Source organism: Felis catus, chromosome B3, assembly GCF_018350175.1.
Source record: "Felis catus isolate Fca126 chromosome B3, F.catus_Fca126_mat1.0, whole genome shotgun sequence".
NCBI classification, from domain to species: Eukaryota; Metazoa; Chordata; class Mammalia; order Carnivora; family Felidae; genus Felis; species Felis catus.
In genome coordinates this window covers 64,587,089-64,608,811 of record NC_058373.1, presented here as the reverse complement: position 1 = coordinate 64,608,811, position 21,723 = coordinate 64,587,089, and the positions used below count along the sequence as shown (strand labels likewise).

Here is a 21,723-nt window from a genome sequence, read left to right as displayed (position 1 = left end):
ATTTTTACTGTTATCTTTTAAGAAAGTAGCCTGGATCAAAATGTCAAGTTCTGTTTGAGAGATGGAGAAAGGCGAATTACCATATTTAAACTAAAATACTAATATTTCCTTTTTGGATGCATCTATTAGAAAAACAAATGAGGGAATGTGAATTGAAACGTGTAAAATAAATTGTTTCTAAATGGGCTCTTTCTAGAATACTTGGCCATGGACATATTAAGAATCCAAGTTTTTCAAAAAGCTAGCAAAATCAGGTGGATGATACTGCTGTTAACACTGAAATGAGTAAAAGTTCCCAGTAGTTTAATCCTAAATATGTTGATATTTGAAACACCAAATGACGAGTTTTACTGAGAGGATTGCTTTTTTAAAAAATTTTAAATTTAATTAAGAACTTGGCAATTGGCTCACTCAGACTTTTAGATTTCTGCTTTCATGAATTTCTCCTGCTTTATTAATATGTTATTTCCTAGGGGCTTTGTTATGTTAGTTTTGATAGAACAGAAAAATATGCTTTAGCGTATATATTATTTCTCTAGGAGACGTTAATTCTTCCTGGGACAAACTCTTGGGGGTTTTATTTAAAAAAATTTTTTTATTTTAGGAAGTGATGTGTTCATCTGGTAATCAGTTTTATTAGAGCCAACATTGTACATTAGCCAAATCACAAAGTGTGAACTTCTTTGGAATGTAGCTTTTATTCCAACAGTTTATCTTATTTTTAATATATATAGTAATGTTTTGAAGTGGCAATTTATTATTTATAATCATATATAGTTTGAAGAAACAAAAAATATGTATGTTATTGTAGACGTCCTTAAAGCCTCAGCATAATAAAACTGCCCTATGATACAGATTTTATTTGGGCCTTACATATATTTTTTTCCCCACTTTTCTCCTTTTTTAGAAGCCATAATCAATAGGAATTTAATTACATTAGAGACTGTTCTTAACACTTAAATGTTTTTTCCACCTGATTTCGGCCTTTAAAAAAAGTGAAAATCACCAATATCTTGGGAAACTTAACTTTTTCTAGACAAATATTGTGGTAAAATCCAGTAAGGCCTTTAGAGGCCTCATTTTGAAATCCTCTAGTACATGCTCTGTTATTTGAAATTAAAGTTCTGTGTAGAGAGACAGATAGCTCTCAAAAGTTGATTGTGTATATGTATGTAATCAGTAACTAATGAAGGATTTGTTATATGTAAGACTTGATCTTACGCAATGTCAAATTTAGGGAACGATTGGTAAAAGTCTGCTTTTCTTTTCCAAACTTCAGTAATAACTGGAACTGCATTAAAAGTGTTATTTAAAAAAATAATTTCCTCCTTGCAAGAGTAGTAATTTCAGATAATGTACAAAATAGTCTTTAAAGGGAGTAGGTAATAATTTGTGTATTTATTATTCAGATAACAAGTCTAAACATTTGATATACTATAATTAAACCTTTCCTATGATGTTGATGATGAATCCTATTCATTCATTGTATTTTTACTATGTTCCATGCACTGTAATGAATTCCTTCTTTATTATTTTATGGATATATCTGTATCCTCTGTAGAGTGGAGTTGCGTAGTAGAAACTATCATACCCTATTATGTTGTGACTTTTCTGTATCATTATTTCGTAGAACAGCTTTTGATGGCTGTATTATGTACAGTATATAATATACATTAGTTTGAACCAGTTAACTATTCTGTTATTCCTGAACAGTGCTGCATTTGATCTTGAGTTCTGTCTTCATTTAAATCTTTTACTCTTTCCTTGAGATAGTCTAGGAGTGGACTTAAAGGAGATGCAAATTTTAAGTTTTTTTCTGCTAAATTGCCCTCTAGAAAAGAAAAACTTAGTATATGAGAGTGCTTATGTCTTGAAATGTCTGTCCAGTTCTTTTTGAAAAAATTTTTGCCAATTTTGAAGGTGGAAATGAGATCTTGTTCCTATTTTTTTTAAATTTTTTTTCAACTTTTATTTATTTTTTGGGACAGAGACAGAGCATGAACGGGGGAGGGGCAGAGAGAGAGGGAGACACAGAATCAGAAACAGGCTCCAGGCTCTGAGCCATCAGCCCAGAGCCTGACGCGGGGCTCGAACTCACGGACCGCGAGATCGTGACCTGGCTGAAGTCGGACGCTTAACCGACTGCGCCACCCAGGCGCCCCATCTTGTTCCTATTTTTAAAGTGCTGGGTGGTAAAATAAAATTGATTAAAAATACCCAAAAAACTAGTTAGGTTGTTTTGGGCAACCAGACTGTTTTAAAATACCATATTACACATAGAATTAGGGGCACCTGGGTGGCTCAGTTAGTGTCCAATTGAGTGTCCAACTCTTGTCATAATGTCATGGTTGGTGAGATCAACCGCCCCTGGGCTCTGTGCTGATACTGTGGAGCCTGCTTGGGATTCTCTCTCTCTGCCCCTCCCTCACACCCTCCTCTCTCTCTCTCTCTCTCTCTCTCTCTCTCTCTCTCTCTCTCTCTCTCTCTTTTCAAAAAAAATAATAAACTTGAAACAAATAGAATAAAGTCATCATATAGAAGGTTTTTGCAGATAATTTACCTCTTAACAACTTTCATGCAGTATGGTTTAATGTAAAGAGCATTGGACTTGGAATTGGGAGATGCCTTTTTGTCATTGTCACTAATTATTCTGTGATTCTGGACAAGTACAGCCTTTGTGGGCTTCTGTTTGCTTGTTTCATTTGAGCAGCTTGAACTAAGCATCATTATAAGCCCTTCCTGTACTAAATTACCGTAAAGTAATACAGTGATAGGCACGTTACAAGTCGCCAGACTACTTGTAACATGTGCATTGGTTAATTGATTAATTTTATTATATTGTTTTTGACATGTTTAAGCAAATAAAAGACTTCCAGTAGAAATCTGGTAGGAAGCTGAAGTAAGAGCATGAATTTTGAAGAACCAAGATACAAAATTTGAAAACACTTGGTACCTTAATAATCTGTTAAGACTTTATTATTTTAGGTTTAATAGCCATTTGTTTTTGATAATATATATACACCTCATAGATGTGAGAACTTTGTACTGCTTTTCTTTTTCTTTTAAAGAAATATGGCCTCTGGATGAATAAGTGAGCAAAAGGCTATTGGGCTTAAACACCAATTTGAATAGTTCTAAAAGGAATGTCCTAAGAAGAGACTAGCTCTCATGCTTTACTTACTGGCTAAAGTGTCAAAAGTAAGTCTTTTCATTAGGTTTTTCATACTAATCATATTAACCTAAGACTAAGGGATAATTTTATAACTTCATTAGTTTAAGAAGTTAATGCGGATAATGAATTTTTTCATTCTTTAACAGTTAGATTTAATTCACTGTTTATGAAAAGTTTTGTGTCATAGCTGCATCTTAGAGTCCAGAGCCAAAGTCATTACAAATCCCTGAGATGTTTTTGTGGCACTCAGAATGGTTTGAAATGAAAAAGATCTAGTGATGTATTTTTGTTTAAGCATTGTTCATTATTTTTGGGTCTTAGACTGAGGTGTCAAATTGCTTAGACATAGGGTTCTTAGAATTGAGAGTGTTTTTTACTAATCTCTAATTGAAACTTGCTTACATTTATAATTGAAGGAAATTCCAACAAACCATAGCGGCATCAGAGGTACTTGTGACAGGTGTTAGTTTCCTAGGGCTGCCCTAATAAAAATAAAAGCACCACAATACTGGATGGCTTAAAACAACAGAAATTTATTGTCTCAATTCTGGAGGTTGAAAGAAAGTCCAGGAATGGCAGGGCCATGCTCCTAGTAAGCCATTAGGGGAATCCTTCCTTGTCTCTTCCTGGCCTCTGGTGGCTGATGGCAATCTTTAGCATTTCTTGGCTTGAAACTGCCTAATTCCATTTTCTGCCTTCATCATCACATGATGTTCTCCCTGTGTGTCTTCACGTGGCCACGTGACATCAGTCATTGGATTAGGAGCCTCTAGTATGACCTCTTTTTTTTTATAATTTAACTTTATTTTTTATTTTTTAAAATTTACATCCAAATTAGTATATAGTGAAGCAATGATTTCAGGAGTAGATTCCTTAATGCCCCTTACCCATTTAGCCCATCCCCCCTCCCACAACCCCTCCAGCAACCCTCAGTTTATTCTCTATATTTTTATGAGTCTCTTTTGTCCCCCTCCCTGTTTTTATATTATTTTTGTTTCTCTACCTTATATTCATCTGTTTTGTCTCTTAAAGTCCTCATATGAGTGAAGTCATATGATTTTTGCCTTTCTCTAATTTCACTTAGCATAATACCCTCCAGTTACATCCACGTAGTTGCAACTGGCAAGATTTCATTCTTTTTGATTGCCGAGTAATACTCCATTGTGTATATATACCACATTTTCTTTACCCATTCATCCATTGATGGACGTTTGGGCTCTTTCCATACTTTCCATACTTTGGCTATCAATGGTGCTGCTATAAACATGGGGGTGCATGTGTCCCTTTGTAGGGTAGTTCTATTTTTAGTTTTTTGAGGAACCTCCATACTGTTTTCCAGAGTGGCTGTACCAGCTTGCATTCCCAACAACAATGCAAAAGAGATCCTCTTTCTCTGCATCCTTACCAACATCTTTTGTTGCCTGAGTTGTTAATGTTAGCCATTCTGACAGGTGTAAGGTGGTATTTCGTTGTGGTTTTGATTTGTATTTCTCTGATGATGAGTGATGTTGAGCATTTTTTCATGTGTCGGTTTGCCATCTGGGTGTCTTCTTTGGAGAAGTGTAGCATGACCTCCTCTTAAATTAATTACGCTTGCAGTAACCCTATTTCCAAATGAGGTTGTATTGAGGTAGAGGGTTAGAACTCAACACATTTTTTTTAGAGGGATATTAATTCAACCTATAATACCAATATAAATCAGATTTTTTTTCTTACAGTACAGTTACTATTCATTTGTTACAGATACCTTGAAATAGCACTTGTAGTCATCACTACTTTGAAGTTACAGTAGGGGCACCTTGTGGGTTCAGTCTTTAGAATGTCCAACTCTTGATATCAGGGTCATGAGTTCAAGCCACCACCCCATTGGGTGTAAGGCTTACTTAGAAAGAAATGAATGAAGTTAGTTATTAAACCGTTGGTAGAGCTTATAAATATTTTAGTGTTAATAAAATATATATTACTATATCAAAACTAGAAAATATTTTGATAATTATTTCAGTATAATTTTTTAAGTTTGTTTATTTTGAGAGAGACAGAGACAGTGCAGGTGGAGGAGGGACAGAGAGAGAGGGAGACAGAGAATCCCAAGCAGACTCGGCACTGTCAGCATGGAGCCCCATGTGGGGCTCCATCCCATCAACCATGAGATTATGACCTGAGCTGAAACCAAGAGTCAGATGCTTAACCTATTGAACCACGCAGATGCCTCTAATTTATTTCTTTTGTATTCCTGTGTATTTTGTTTTAAGTCTTTAATGTTCTGAGAAGGGGGCCATAGCCTTCACCAGATGGCCAGAGAGGTCTACTGGCACAAAAGGTTAAAATCTCCTGCTACAGACTGAAGCCCAGAAGGTTGAACCCCATAGATAGAGTTATAAAATAGGAAGATTAAGAAACATGAAGGGTATGGGTGTCTGGGTGGCTCAGCTGATTAAGCCTCTGACTCTTGACGTCACCTCGGGTCATGACTCAGGTCATGATCTCATAGAGTGTGGGTTTGAGCCCAGCGTCTGGCTTTCTGCTGAGAGCGTAGAGCCTGCTTGGGACTCTCTCTCCCTTTCTTTTCTCTTCCATTCCCCTACTGGCGTGCACACTCATATTCTCTCTCTCTCTCTCTCTCTCTCTCTCTCTCTCTCTCTCTCAAAAAAAAAAAAAAAAAGGAACATGAAGGGTAAAATGAACAAGTCCAACATACAGCTAACAGTTCCAAAATAAGAGATTAGGGAGGAGAGGAAATATTCAGAGATAATGGTTGAGAATTTTCAAGAAGTAGCAAATCAAATTCAATTCAGTGAACTAAAAACAAAGCCTCATAGTCAAACAGGGTTTATCTTGAGATTGCAAGAGTGGATCAACATGAGAAAACTGATGTAGTTTATCACATTTGAAGATTAAGGAAGAGAAATAATACAGTCTTTTAAAATATTTTTAATATTTATTTATTTTTGAGACACACACACACACACACACACACACACACACACAGAGTGTGAGCGGGAGAGGGGCAGAGAGAGAGAGGGAGACACAGACTCCCAAGCAGGCTCCAGGCTCCAGGCTCCAAGCTGTCAGCATGGAGCCTGATGAGGGGCTCGAACCCACAAACCATGAGATCATGACCTGAGCTGAAGTTGGGTGCTTAACCGACTGAGCCACCCAGGTGCCCCACAAATAATACATTCTTAAATGCCAGAAGTGAAGCATTGTCATTCAGTCTCTGCCCATAATATGGAAGTAAATGTTAATAATTTAAGTAAATTTTAATAATTTACATATTTGTAGTATGCGTTCATGAATATAGATTTATATTTCTACTTCCTAGAATTTTAGACTTAATATTTCTCATTTAAAATGAAGATGTTGGATTTGGTCAATTTTAGGATATCTTTTAGTATAAAGGTTCTAGAATTCTAATAAAACACTAATATCAGAGTGTTTTATTTAGCATAAAGTCACCAAGCTTTTTTATCCAGTTTTGTGAATTACATTGATATTTTGAGTTTGCAATTAGCGGTCAGTTTTGGGTTTGCTTTCATGATAATATGTAAAAACATTACAGAATTTTAGTTGCTTGAATTAGATATATGGCTTTCTTAGTTTTTCAGGACAGATACTATTAGTAACTTTTCTTTGAGAATTTCAGTGCAGGGGCATTTGGGTGGCTCAGTCAGTTAACCCCATCTGACTCTTCATTTTGACTCAGGTCTTTGATCTTGCAGTTCCTGAGTTCCAGCCTCATGTTAGGCTCTGCACTGACAATGTGGAGCCGACCTGGGATTCTCTCTCTCCTTCTCTCTCTGCCTCTCCCCTTCTCTCTCTCTCTCAAAAATAAATAAACTTAAAAAAAAAAATTTCGGTGCAGTGACATTTGAGTGCCTGCTAGGTACTTGACTTTTCCTTAGCCCTGGAGGTGCAAAGATAAGTATACCCTGATAACTGCTTTCACTATCCAAAAAGGGAACTAGATCCGTGTGAAACGTGATGTGTGTTCTGTGTCTGCAAATTCCTCAAGGCTCAAGGAGAAAGTGATTCTACCTGGCAGTGGATGGCAGTGTGGGAGTTGCATGAAGGAAGGCTTCAGAAAAGAGGTCGGATTTTACGAGTCAGCCAGAGATAAGGAAGATTGAAAGGGGAAGGGCATTTCAAGAAGGGAGGGGGAAAACAAAACAAGAACAAGCATGGACGGGGAAATAGAAAGTTTAGAGAAAAGCAATAACTTTTGAGAGACACTTATTTGCAGGAGTGGTAGGGGGATATGAAGCGTGTTGGAGGCAATTGTGAGAAGTCTAGATTTGCGTTTAAGTTTGTGTCAGCAACCTTGGGGCAAAAGGTGGTGGCTAGGCCTGGTGCATGACACCCAGAAGATGAACGTGAAGGAAGTTCCTGAAAATCTGTTTTTCTTAACAAGTTGAGGAAAATTTATTTTAATTGGTCAGTGAAAACAATTTTGAACAGAATTCCCATTAATTTTTCAGATAATACACTAAGAGTTTACAGAAAATTTGTTCTTTGAGCTACTCTCTCTCACTCCTACTCCCCACTGCAAGTCAGTCAGGATACTTCATGAAAAGCACCAGTTTATCTTTATCGTGGAGTCAGTGAGGAACTATTAATTTAAGTGAGGGAGTGATATCAAATTTGTGTAGAAGGCTGAATACCAGGACTCATTTGCACAGTTGATTGGAGGGAGAAGGAAATGAACTACAACTGATGAGGAAGATGTAATAATCAAGACAAAACAGCTGGAAGAAAAAGTGCATTTGGAACTGTTGGGGATGAATTTGTGAGGCAGTTCAGATGTCCAGATAATCACTTGACTGGATGTGAAGGAAGGAGTAGGAAGAATGTGGGATGACTTCAGCATTTTAAATTTAGGCCTCTGTGATGTTTTTAAATGAAGTGGGAAGAGACAAAAGTTTTTAATGGGAGAACAACTCAAATTTGGCCTTCTAAAATTTGCCTACCGAAGTATCAAGTTAGAAAATGCCTCATAGAGTATTTTAAATACAGGTTTGGTGCCCACAGAAGGTTGAGAAGGTAGAATTTAGAGGTGATGTCTTCCGTATTTGTAATAGTTGAACCAGGGAGAAATTGCCCAAGGAGAATATTAAGCAGTAATGGGAAGATGAAGAGCGAGAAACAGCAGTGTTTTTTAAGAGACAGCAAATGACAGAATAGTCTTGAGAGGTAGGAGAGTTCAGAGGGAAAGTATTAAAAGACAAAATGGGAAGTAATGATGTGGAGACAGCAAAGAGTAAGGTTATACACATTCAGTGGGGGAGGTGGGAGTTGAGATTATTGTAGGATGGGGTGATGTTAGTAGTGGAGAGGAAGAGAAAAAAGCATTTAAGGAAAGGTTGAGTAAAAGGCAGAACAAGGTCCAGGAAAGAGAAGTCTACCGAACTCTTACTGCTTGTCAGAAGCTGTGCTAGATTTAATCCTGCTAATGACCATGTGAGCTAAGTATTATCCATAGTTTACAGAGGAGAAAACTGAGACTTAGGAACAGTTTAGTAATTTGCCCACAGCCACACAAGGGAGTAAGTGGTAGACCTGAGATTCAAATTGCATTGTATTTGTACCACATTGTACCTCATACAATTAACGGCCAGATTTTATTTTATTTTATTTTATTTTATTTTATTTTATTTTATTTTATTTTATTTTATTTTATTTTATTTATTTTATTTTAATATTTATTTATTTATTTATTTATTTATTTATTTATTTATTTATCTATTTATTTATTTTTGAGAGAGAGAGAAGGTATGAACAGGGGAGGAGCAGAGAGAGGGCAGAGAGGATCCCAAGGAGGCTCCACACTGTCAGCACAGAGCCCCACGTGGAGCTCGATCTCACAAACCATGAGATCATGAGATTATGACCAGAATCAAAATCGAGTTGGTTGCTTAACTGACTGAGCCACTGAGGCGCCCCACCAGATTCGATTTTAACGAAAAAGATAAGGTCGAAGTGATCGGTAGACACATAGAAGTGATAGCTGTTTTGAGGGACTAGAAGTTTTGGTAAAGTTAAAGAGCATGCAGAGTTGAAGTGGAAAAAATCGAAAGGTAGATTTTGGTCAGAGAAGCCAGACTCCAGAGTAATGACAGGTTAAAGAATATTAAGGTAGAAACAGGTTGTTGGGGTAGAGGAGCCAGGATCTGCTAGAATATTTATTAAAAAGGTCAACAATATGGCTGTTCTAAGTTGCTGGGTTGGATGGTATTAGGAGTTGAGGTGGAGAAGAATCTTGAGCCAGCACCAATGTATTTAACGTATGTGTGGTATGAGTGACGTAGAGTGGGAGTATGAATGCTGACATCTGCCTTTACCATGTGAAGAGAGGGAAATAAGGATTTTGGAATTGGAAGTTGAAGAAGGAGGGTGCCATCGGGAGAAAGAGAAGAGAGCAAAGGGCTTAGCTGGGAGGAGTTGAGAATATTGGAAATGATAGGATCTCAGGTAACAGTGATCCTATCGGGAATGAGGGATGTTGGGAATTACGGATGTTGGGAGTTAGAGAAGGGAAGATAGACATCTGAATAAATTATTCAGATTTGGATTTTACTGAGAACTTTAAGGTTTTTTAAGAGGCTAATCAAGATGTTGACAGAAACCGTAGGGTTTTATCTAAATACATTATACTGTCTTTGGCAGAAGGTTTTATATTAGGGGGGGTACTCTAGCCTTAATGTGGGTAGAAAGTCCTTTTCAAAACAAAATTCACTAAATTTCTATAATTAACTTGGTGTTCACAATTAACATGCTCCTGCAATTACTGCTGGCTGTTGTGTTAAGACTTTGGTAAATCTTTGTGCTTGATTCTCCATCTGTAAAACCAGGGTAAAACCAGGATAAAAAACCAGGATAAAACCAGGATAAAAACATCCCTACTTTGGAGGGATGTTAAGGCAAAGTAACCTCCCCCGCCTGCTCCACACACATTTTTTGACTAGAGATAAGAGAATATTAAAAAAGACTTTCAGTTCTTGAGTAGAAAGGTACTATGTTCATGAAATAATCAGTGCTCATTTTCATTTAGCCTAAGGTAGTGTTATATTTTAAAAAGGATTATTGACCTGCTGGAAATAATTGTATTTCAGATTAAATGTTAAAAAAAAAAAGCAGCTTTGTGGAAAAACTTAAAATTTAAAACTTCCAACAAGCAAAAAATACAAGAATCTATGTTGTGAACATTTTTTTTTTATGTTCTGAGCAAAGAATGAAAGAAGAGGATTATTAACTAGTATTGGGTAAGACACTAGGGCAAAGACCTGGCTCTAGCCAGTTTTTTGTTCGGTACTTAATACAACTAATGATACAAGGAGTGTACTTCTAGAATTATTAAAGCAATTTTAAAACCTGTGCACATTTTGTAAGTCTGAGTAGATTTGACATCTCTGTCATTTGCAATGGAAAAAGTCATCTTAGTTGATTGCAGGAGTTTTGAAATATTGTATGGAAGGCATAAAATCTACTTTTGTGGGAGAGAAGGGAGAGGAAGTTTTTTTTCAGCTTATTAAAGATTTAGACACTTAATTTTTTGCAATCGTACTCAAATTAAGATTTCTATTTAATAGGTGAGATAGGCTAAATCTGCTAATTAGCAGTTCATTACTTTGGATTTAGTATCTTAACTTGAATTTGGACAGCTAAGGTCTGTAAGCTTATGTTCATTTTAGTCACCAACAACTAAAGCAAAAATCTGTTTATATTCTCATGTATACTGATTAGCTTATAATTCTGAAACTATAACTTGTTAATTAAAAATAGTTTTAGATACGTAATTACTTAAACTTGGTTTAGGAATGAATTTGACATTCATGAGTCAAGACCTTGAATGAACATAAATCAGGAACTTAAAAATATGTTGATGAAAATTGCATATACTTTTTTTCTTGAGAATTATTTAATCCAAAAAACCCAAGCTTAATTAGCTTAGTAAAAGTTAAGAAAATATAACAAATAAGTTTAATAAATGTATCAAATTAAGATATTTTTCAACTCCATGTTATGATCACTAAAAAGGAAGGGGAGAGGCAGAGATGAATGAGAGAAGTTGGCCTCTAAACACTTTAGTTTTCCTGTTTTTCATCATTTTGATACTTCTGGAGAGAGCAAATTTAGCTTCTGAGTGAGCCAAAAAGAAAAAATTTATCTGATGTCGTATAGACCCTATTGCTGTTGAGTCTGAACCTATGTAATGTCTGCAAGGCCTCCACATACGTCGCAGAAAAATAGTTTGACTTACATTTACTGGCTAACTTTGAGCCCCATTTTTGCATTTACCCTGTCTCAAATAGTGATCTAGGTAGTAGGAAGAAAACAGTGAAACTAAGCTGAATCCTTTTAATTGACTGCTGTAGTCTGAATGTTTGTGTCCCCCTGCAAATTCATATGTCAAAATCCTAACCCTCAAAGGTGATGATGTTAGGAGGTGGGGCCTTTGACAGGTGCTTAAATCTTGAGGGTGGAGCGCTCCCTGAATGCAGTTTGTGCCTTTAAAAAAAAGAGGCTCCAGAGAGATCCTAGCCCCTTCTACCATGTGAGGGCACAATGAAGAAAAGTCCACAGCTACTGGAAGAAGGTCCTCAGCTGACCATACTGGTGCCTTGTGCTAGGACTTCCCAGCCTCTAGAACTGTTAAGAAATAAATTTTTGTCGTTGATAAGCTAATCAGTCTGTGCAGTTTTGTTATAGAAGCCTGAATGGACTAAGACACTGACTTTTCTTTGTTTTGAGGAGGACAAGGAGCAATAATTACTTTAAAGAAAGAAAGAAATAAAAAAACTCAGCACAATTTTCAGTTGCTTTTGTTCCATACATACAGTTTTTACTTGTTTTGTTAGTGTACATACAAATATTTATTATTCATTTTCACCTGATACACTAAAAGAATTTCTATGCTTATGCATAGTTTTTCTTTTAGTAATTATTATAATTTTAATGCTTCTATTTCATCAAGTTGTACTGTAAGTTTACACAGCTCTTATTAGTGAAACTTGGTTTCTAGCTCTTTGCCTTTATAAATAACATGGTAGGGGCGCCTGGGTGGCTCAGTCGGTTAAGCGGCCGACTTCGGCTCAGGTCATGATCTTGCAGTCCCTGAGTTCGAGCCCTGCATCGGGCTCTGGGCTGACGGCTCAGAGCCTGGAGCCTGTTTTCAGATTCTGTGTCTCCCTGTCTCTGACCCTCCCCTGTTCATGCTCTGTCTCTCCCTGTCTCAAAAATAAATAAAACGTTAAAAAAAAATTTATAAATAACATGGTAACGAGCATCTCTTTTGCATATAATTGTTTTCTTCTGTTAATTTCTTAAGATGGATTTACAGAAGGGAAATAACAATGTTAAAGAGTATAAGTGTTTTAAAAAAATTTTATAAGTGTTTTATTTTTTGAGAGAGAGTGTGAGCAGGGGAGGGGCAGAGAGGAAACACAGAATCCAAAGCAGGCTCTAATCTCTGAGCTGTCATCACAGAGCCTGATGTGGGGCTTGAACCCATGAATACAAGATCATGACATGAGCTGAAGTCGGACACTTAACCTACTGAGCCACCCAGGCGCCCCAGTAACAACCATTTTAAATGTTACTACCATTACTGTACTTCCATTTACAAAGATGAGGAAACTGAGGCTTAGCAAAAAAAGTTAAGGAATTTGGCAAAGATTACGTACCTGCAAAAGACTCCAGAGCATGTGCCCTAAAACAGGCTTTTAAACTTTTGACTGTGATAGCAAAAAGTACATTATACCTTTTGACATACTGTAAATACATACATGCATTCATGTACATACACCATTTCGTAGAGCAGATTAGACATACTGTGATGACAGAAGATGATTTTGTATTCTGTTTTTTTCTAAATTTTTTTTAACGTTTCTTCATTTTTGAGAGAGAGCATGAGTGGGGGAGGGGCAGAGAATGAGGGAGACACAGAATCTGAAGCAGGCTCCAGACTCTGAGCTGTCAGCACGGAGCCTGATGCGGGGCTCGAACTCACAAACCGCAAGATCATGACCTGAGCTGAAGTCAGACACTTAACTGACTGAGCCACCCAGGCGCCCCGTGTATTCTATTTTTTTAAATTGAGGTATAGTTGACAGGCATTGTTAGTACATTAATTTCAGGTGTACAACATGATGGTTCGACAACTCTGTATTGTTATGCTCTGCCCACCACAGTAGGTGCAGCTAGCATCTGTCACCATACAGTGCTGTTATAATACCACTGACCGTATTCTCGATGCTTTGCTTTTCATCCCCATGACTTACTCATTTCATACTGGAAACCTGTATCTCCCACTCCCCTCTACCCCTTTGTTTCCACCCTCTGACCCCCTATTCTATATAAAAAACAATGCTGGTCAAGATCTTAAGAATCTCTTCTTCTGAACTACAGTGTATGTGGGGTGTCCTCTGAGGATGTATCTCTTTAGTGGTACAAAAGATTGATGTTTATGTTCAGCTTATTATTTCATGAAAATAAGGGATAATACTGAAAGGCATAGGATCCTCAAGGGAGTGTATTTCAAGGTCAAGTTGTGAGGGATTTCAGGGGAATTCAGATTTGAATTGCTGTAGCTAGATTATAGATAATAAGTGTTATATCCTTCTTAGATTTTTTCATGAAATATCCTGAATGATAAGAGAATGCATCCCAAAGCAGTCTTAAAAAAGTATGTAATTGTTTTAAAATCTAGTAGACTATCTCAAAGATTCATGTGAATCTTGCATTTTAATACTATAGTTGTATTTCCAGTATTAAATGTTTTTAATTATATTAGAGAAAAATGGAAAGTTTTTAACCATCTAGTCTTTGCATGTTTATATTCTATGGCATTAAGGTGTCTCTAACTTGTGTGTCACATTCCTAGGAGGAATTGTACTCTGGTGAGAGGTAGCATTTGAGGTACATCGGGGTGTTGCTCCTGAGTCAAGGGCATGATTGTATACTATAATGATAGTGGCTGCCATTTTCATACAAGTAGGAACATTTGGATCCAGCAAAAATTAATATAAACTTTTTGAAGTACAAAAACAATACAAGCAGGAGCATATGGGTGCCTCAGTTGGCTGAGTGTCCAACTCTTGATTTTGGCTCAGGTCATGATCCCAGGGTCTTAGGGCTGTGGGGGTTGAGCCCCACATTGGTCTCTTTACTGAGCTTGGAGCCTGCCTGAGATTCTCTCTGTCCCTCTTCCCTCCCCCAAAACAAAAACAAAAACAAAAACAAAACAAAACAAAAATATAATTGTAGGAAACTGGGAAGACAACAGGAAATTACCCAAAGAAAAATTTTCATTTGTGCACTTACTTATAGTAAAAGTATTATAAAGGCAAAAGTATATTGAAGTGATCTTAAATTTTAAATTTATTTCTATAAAAACTTCAAGTAGATTATAACAATTTATATAGACTATGAATTACCTATTTTGAAAGAATAGAATTATGCTAATTGGCATTCTGGAAAATATGCAAAGCTGCCTAGAAAACTGATTTTAGTCTCGGTTTTACCATTTACTTATGTGACTTAGAACAAATCTTCTAGTGTCCGTGCTAATGAAGACAGTAATCGTTTCTCATCCATAAAAACTCTTGCCTAAAAATTGTGAGTAAATAGATTTATTTACAGATGAATTTTGATGTACTTACAGGGAAAAAAGGAGGGTTTTCTAGAGGATTGGAATAAAAAAGGGAGGTAAAGTGGAAGTCACACAAAAGAAAAGGTTTTTAGCAAACTTTAGGGAGAGGAAGAAAGCTTAAGGAAAATGAGCCTGGGCCTGTTTTGGGTGCTAGCTACATGAGATGTTTAAAATGTGTGTTAGCTGAGTGAAAGGTTATATAACATATATATTGCTAAGTTTTGCAAAATATCTGCGTAGTTAAAATCTGACCATGAACATTTAAGTGATGTATCAAATGGATTAGAAAAGTGACCTTTTAGAATACTGTTTGCAACAAAGTGATAAATTCACAAGGATGTTGAGATCATGTAGGGGAAGGAGGTCGATCCTGAGCATTTTTAAGCGATCAGGAGATGGTAAATGAGAATTCATTATACAAGACTCATTAGTTTAAAAAGATAGGTATTATTGATATTCTGTCTGTTATCTGAGCATGCTTTCCTTATTGCTTCATTAATGAGGATAGTGTAATTTTAAGAATTTTCATAAACTCATGTTAAAACAATGTTTGGTACACAGTAAGCACTGTTTGCCAATATGCATTCAGATATAGCCTCAGTCTCAACCTTATTTTCTGTTTTTGAGTTCATTCCTCGTTTGCAGTAACAACTTTATTGTAGTTGCAGAGGAATTCCTGCCTGCTTTAGTATATTTCCAGCCTTTGAAATCATCCGACTATAAAGGAATTGTGGAGAAAAAAACATTTTTACTACTAGTTTTTAATTAATTGTCTCTCATTGTTCTTTCCAATTGGTTTTATTACTTTACTGAAAGATACTTTTTTCTCCCTTAAAATTTTCCTTATTTCCAATTGCTACCATTTGGTCCTTAATGGAATCCTTTGACAATCTAAAGCATAGTTTCCAATAAAATTTTCTGCAATGGTAGAAAGATTCTTTTTGTGCTATCCAATACGGTAGCCGCTATGTGGCTCTTTGGCTGAGTACTTAAAATGTGGCTTGTGGGACAGAGGAACTAAATTTTTAATTTTATTTAATTTAAATAGCCGCATGTGACTAGTAATTCTTGTATTAGCATTTCTAAACTTTCAATCCAGCAAATTTTTGAAAACAATGACACACTCTTGATTCAGTCTTCTCCAGTTTATTGAAGAAATTTCTAATTGTTTTTAAATAGGGAGGTAGCTGAAGTAGTGTATAAGCTTTTTCCAAAGTGTGGTATGTAAGATAATTTTAGTTTCACAAACATGGTGTTAAATTAAATTGACAAGTTATTCTTTTCTCAATACTTTTTGCATCTTAATTAAGTATGTGTGTATGTGTTTAATAAGGAATAACATTAACCTCAATCTCTGGTAGACAGCCAATAGTGTTTGGCTTGTACTGTATTCAATTTCATAGTTACCATCTATTTATGGATTTAATATTATAAATTGGCTGTAGTGATTGAAACCTTTCATGAACATTTTTTGTCTAATTCATGTGGTATCACATATAAGGCAAAAAGTTGATGATGGTTGTGAATGTCAAAACAAAAACAAATTTGTGACATACTGATTTAGTGGAAGGACGATTCGATTGGTAGAGAATCAGCAGCCTTGCTGTGCCACTAGTTTGCTGAGGCAAGTCTGGGTCTTTTTTAGGTATGGCTTCTGCTTTGACAAAATGGGAAAGAGGTTGGTTTAGAAATGAGAAAAGATTCAAAATGTTTAAATTTTAATTCCTGTGTAGTTAACATATACAGTATTGTATTATTTCAGAGATTGACATTTTTAAATGTATTTTATGCAGTAATAACTGATAAAGCATACCATTTTTGACAGTAGCTAACGTGTATTAAGCATTTTGCCGTATGTCAAACATGAATTGCCCTCAGTTAATCCTTGACTCCAAAGTAGTTGACATACAACCGTCAATCCTTTTTTAAAAAACTTTGGTGGACAGAATTGGACTGTATATTATCTTGGTTCATAGTGTCGTCATTGGTTTATGTATGGACCTCTGTAGCCTATTACTTTAATTTTTCATTTACTTGATAAATACAGTACAATCCAAGAATCAGGCATTAGTGATAACTAACATTTACCTAATGTGCATCTATCATATTTTCTTGACTTCTTTCTTCTCAGAGGTTATTGTATCCTGAGTTATGTGTTGACCATTTTTTCCTATTTAAAAAAGAAAAAGTTGGGTCGCCAGGGTGGCTCAGTCAGCTGTGTGTGCAACTTTGCTCAGGTCATGATCTCATGGTTCACGAGTTGGAGCCCCACGTCGAGCTCTGTGCTGACAGAGGCAGGCCTGGATCCTGCCTCATATTCTGTGTGTCTCTCTCTTTGTGCCCCTCCCCTGCTCATACTCTGTCTCTCTGTCTCTCTCTCTCTTAAAAATAAATAAAACATTAAAAAAATTAAAAAAAATAAAATGAAAAAGAAAGGTTTTTTTAATGTTTATTTTGGGGGAGGCATGAATGGGGGAGGGGCAGAGAGAGTGGGAGACACAGAATCTGAAGCAGGCTCTAGGCCCCAAGCCTGATGTGTGGGGCTCGAACTAATGAACCGTGAGATCATGACCTGAACTGAAGTCAGATGCTTAACCAATTGAGCCACCCAGGCACCCTGAAAAAGAAAAAGTTTTATATACATGTATGCTTAAACAAAACGAATATGTTTTACTTATATGTCAACTCCTGGAAGTTCATTTTTTAAACTGTTGATTTTATTTATACTCAATGGTATTAAGATGTATCCAATTTTTTGGTATACATTTTTATTCATTTGTATTGCTATATAACATTCCACCGTGTGAAGTGACCACAATTTAGACACTCTTGTTTAAGGGTATTTGAGTTGTTTCCAGATATTTGTTATCATGAATATTACTTACTGTGAAAATTTTTTATAAAATGCTTCTGATACATATGTGCTAAAGGTTCTCTTGATTATATACTTAGGAATAAAATAGTTTGATTGTAAGATATGTTGTGAATTTTAAATTTACAAGGTAATGCCAAATTATGTCCCAGAGTAGTTCTGCTTTGTACTCTTACTAACAATATAAAAGACCAGGTATAAAATTGTACTTGATTGTGGTCTAATGATTTTTGCTAAAATGTTTTTCAGTGCTTACTATGTACCAGATACTGTTCTAAATACGTGAATTAATAAATTGTTTTAATCCCACAACAGCCCTATTGGGTAGGTATTGTTATGTCCAATGAGGAATTGTTATGTCCAATGAGGAAACTGAGGCATGATGAGGTTAAGCTAATAAATAAAAAAGAGTTGGGATTCAGATTGGTGAGGTCAGGCTAGAGTCCAGCCTCTTAACTGATGTGATGTACTTACTTCTCCAAAATACTGATATTTGTGCATTTATATTCTCTATCCCTTTTCCCCTGCCCCTTGGCCTATATGTGCTTGTGAGGGTGAGTGTTGGTAATTCTACCCTTATATTATTGTGTTAGCATTGTTTGTTGTGTGGTCTTCCTTTAATAAAGCAGTTTCTTCGGGTGCCTGGGTGGCTCGGTTCAGAGGCCTACCCTAGTGAGTTGAAGCCCCACATCGGATTTGCTGCTATCAGTGTGGTGCCTGCTTCGGATCTTCTGTCTCTCTCTCTCTCTCTCTCTGCCCTTCACCTGCTCGTGCTCTCTCTTGCTCTCTCTCTCAAAAATAAACAAACAAAAAAAGCTGTTTCCTAAAAAGATGTTTTCCTTGTTGCTAGAATGAGTAAGATGGTTCAGATGATTTGTAGCATTTTTGGCTCTAATATTTTATATTTGACTTCCTCTTCCTCTTTTTATACAGTTCATTTTAATTTTAGAATAATCTTATATCTGTTTTTCTCTTTTTAGTATAAAATGTGAAACAACTTAGTATGCTGCTTTATTTCATTGTACAATTCTGTATTAACTATTTTTTCACAGAATATTTTAAATGCATTAAGCAGCTAAAAGAATTCTGGAGTGGACTTGAATGTATACTAATCTCCACATAAGCTTTTGTACCTAACATCTCTCTTTTTTTTTTTTAATTTTTTTTTTTTAACATTTATTTATTTTTGAGACAGAGAGAAACAGAGCATGAGCAGGGGAGGGGCAGAGAGAGAGGGAGACACAGAATCTGAAACAGGCTCCAGGCTCTGAGCTGTCAGCCCAGAGCCCGATGTGGGGCTCAAACTCATGCACCACGAGATCGTGACCTGAGCCGAAGTTGGACGCCCAACCCACTGCGCCACCCAGGCGCCCCCATAACATCTCTTAAACAGATTGACTTTTTTTTCTTTTAACATTTCTAGGTAATGTCCTTGGGATAATTCTTAAGGCAATCCTTTGTGTTTATTATCTGTTAGATGCTAAATAGATGGGTTTTTTTGTTTGTTTTACCTTTAAGGTACTGAGTTTTTTTTTCTTTTTTTGAGATGAATATTATTCTAAAATTTAATTCTAGTGATAGGTAAAGAACTTATTGGCTTAATAATTACTGAATGACAAAGTGCCATAATAAACACCTAATTACCCATGTGTCTTGTCAAATTACGGTATTACTTAATGTTCAGATGTTAAAGTGTTTAGGTTCTGTAAAAACAGTGTTTAGGTCTTTTTTTTTTTTTTTTTTTTAATTTTTTTTTTCAACATTTATTTATTTTTGGGACAGAGAGAGACAGAGCGTGAACAGGGGAGGGGCAGAGAGAGAGGGAGACACAGAATCAGAAACAGGCTCCAGGCTCTGAGCCATCAGCCCAGAGCCCGACGCGGGGCTCGAACTCACGGACCGCGAGATCGTGACCTGGCTGAAGTCGGACGCTTAACCGACTGCGCTACCCAGGCGCCCCTAGGTCTTTTTTTTTTAACTGAAAAAGGGAAAAATCTTTTAATTCAAATCCATTGTGTGTATGCTGCATATTTTCGTGGTAGTTAAATGTTTTAGTGCAACAGGCCCAAAAGGATCAATCACTCATATGCTTTGGAATGGTTGGCTGATAGAAGCACCAAACAGGGAGACCATTATGCTGCAGCATTTCTTATTAATCAGACTTAGTCCCTCTACTGGATTTTACATTGCTCTTAGGTTTGGCACAGCCATTAATGTTGATATTGAATGAAATAGTCATAACGAACATTTATCAAGTATTTATTATGCTACAGAAAGGATTAGAACTAACATTTTTGAGGTTTCCTGTGTGTCAGGTGTTAATATGGTAGGCAGGGAAATAGATAAATAAAATCTGGATTTTTGCCCTCATTGAATTCTCAATCTAACATTAGAAATAAGTGGTTTTTTGATAGTGAAGAACTTGGAAATATTGATTTTTCTATTAGGAGAAAATAATATTTCCCAGAAGAGTGAGAAAACTATTCAAAGTAATAATGACTTCATTTTGAAGAGGAATTTTTATGTGTTATGCTTATTAACTTTTTAGCTCAGTGGTCTTGTGATGTGACAAAGTAGCTGCAGTCTTAACTCATTACCTCTGAAATTTGTGTGTAAGATAGATTATGTAAGAAAGATAAAAGATTTAGTGTCTTAATTTAAAGCTAAGGATCAGGTGAATATTGTAAACTTAGTGTTTCTGTAAATTTAGCCTTCATATATTGTAAATAAAGTTTTACATATGAGTGATACTTTATTATTTATAGAATTTGTAGGACTTTAATCTTTTTTTAAAAATCATTTCTTTCTGTAGGAAGAGCTTCGAAATGAGTAATTTGTAACTATTCAGCCCACTTGGGGTCAGGCTTTAATGCAAGAGCCTGAGATGTGTCATTCTAAGTCAGATAAATTTCTGATTAGAAGAGTCAGGGGCATTTTAGGTGAAGCACACGGTTGTGGTTCCAAACTCCTCAAATAACTTGTTATTAACCTACTGAACTATAATTTTTATTCTTTTCTTCTGTTATTTGTGCTAAAAATTGGAGATTTTATGGGTGAGAGGTCAAGGTAGGAGCAGTGAAAGGATTGTATAAACGTGTTGGTGTGTCGTTGCCTCTTACCATCCTATATATCTTGAGAAAGGCTGTCATTCAAAGATGTTGCAGCTACTGGTAAGTTAAGCTAGTCCTCATATGTTGCTTCACAAAATTCTAATGGGTGTGTGTGTGTGTGTGTATGTCACTTTGAAATCATTTTAGACCTACAAGTGAGAAAAAATATATAAAAGTATATTCTTCAGCCAGGTTCCCAAAATGTTAACCTCTTACACAGCCAGATCGTGAGACTAACACTGATAAAATATTACTCAAGTTTCCTCAGTGCCACAGATGTCCTTTTTCTAGTTCAGGATACAATCTAGCATCACATATTGTATTAAGTATTTATGTCTCCTTGAATGTGGAACAGCTCTTCAGTCTTTTCTTTCATTAACTTTGAAATTTTTGAAGAGTACTGACCAGGTATTTTGTAGAGTGTTTCTCTGGGTTTGTCTGATGCTCACTGGTGATGAAATTGAAGTTAAGCATTTTTGGCCACATTGCTGTAGAGTGATGATGTCCTTATGCTTCAGATCAGAAGGTCTGTGATAATGATATATCCCGTACTGATGATAATGAACTTTGATCATTTGGTTAAGGTGCTGTCTGCCAGGTTTCTCAGCTGGTAAATTCTCTTTATAGTAAGCATCTTCTGGGAAGAGATACTTCGTGAGACTATATAAATATTCTGTTATCACACGCTTGCCCACTGTTTTTAACATCTCTTGATTTTTGCCTGCAACAATTATTATGACATTTACTAAATGGTGATTTTCTATTTCCATCATTCTTTCTGCTGTTACTAATTGGAATTCTATAGAGAAGCTTTCTCTTGTTCCTACATTTATTTAAGTATTTCTATCAGTATGGAGTATAATCCATTGCTGTCATTATTTTGATGCTCTTTTGATCCAGATTTGGCCATTGGGAGCCTCATCAA

The 21,723-nt window shown here is 36.1% G+C and overlaps 1 protein-coding gene and 1 long non-coding RNA gene across 2 annotated transcripts in view; both read left to right on the top strand.

The window, feature by feature from the left end:
• Window positions 1-21,723, top strand: part of SPRED1 (sprouty related EVH1 domain containing 1) — a 139,730-nt gene that overhangs the window by 2,021 nt on the left and 115,986 nt on the right. The window lies entirely within an intron of this gene.
• Window positions 19,016-20,955, top strand: LOC123385988. The gene is made up of 2 exons (XR_006599333.1): window positions 19,016-19,410; window positions 19,652-20,955. It is a non-coding gene; the product is annotated as an uncharacterized LOC123385988 (long non-coding RNA).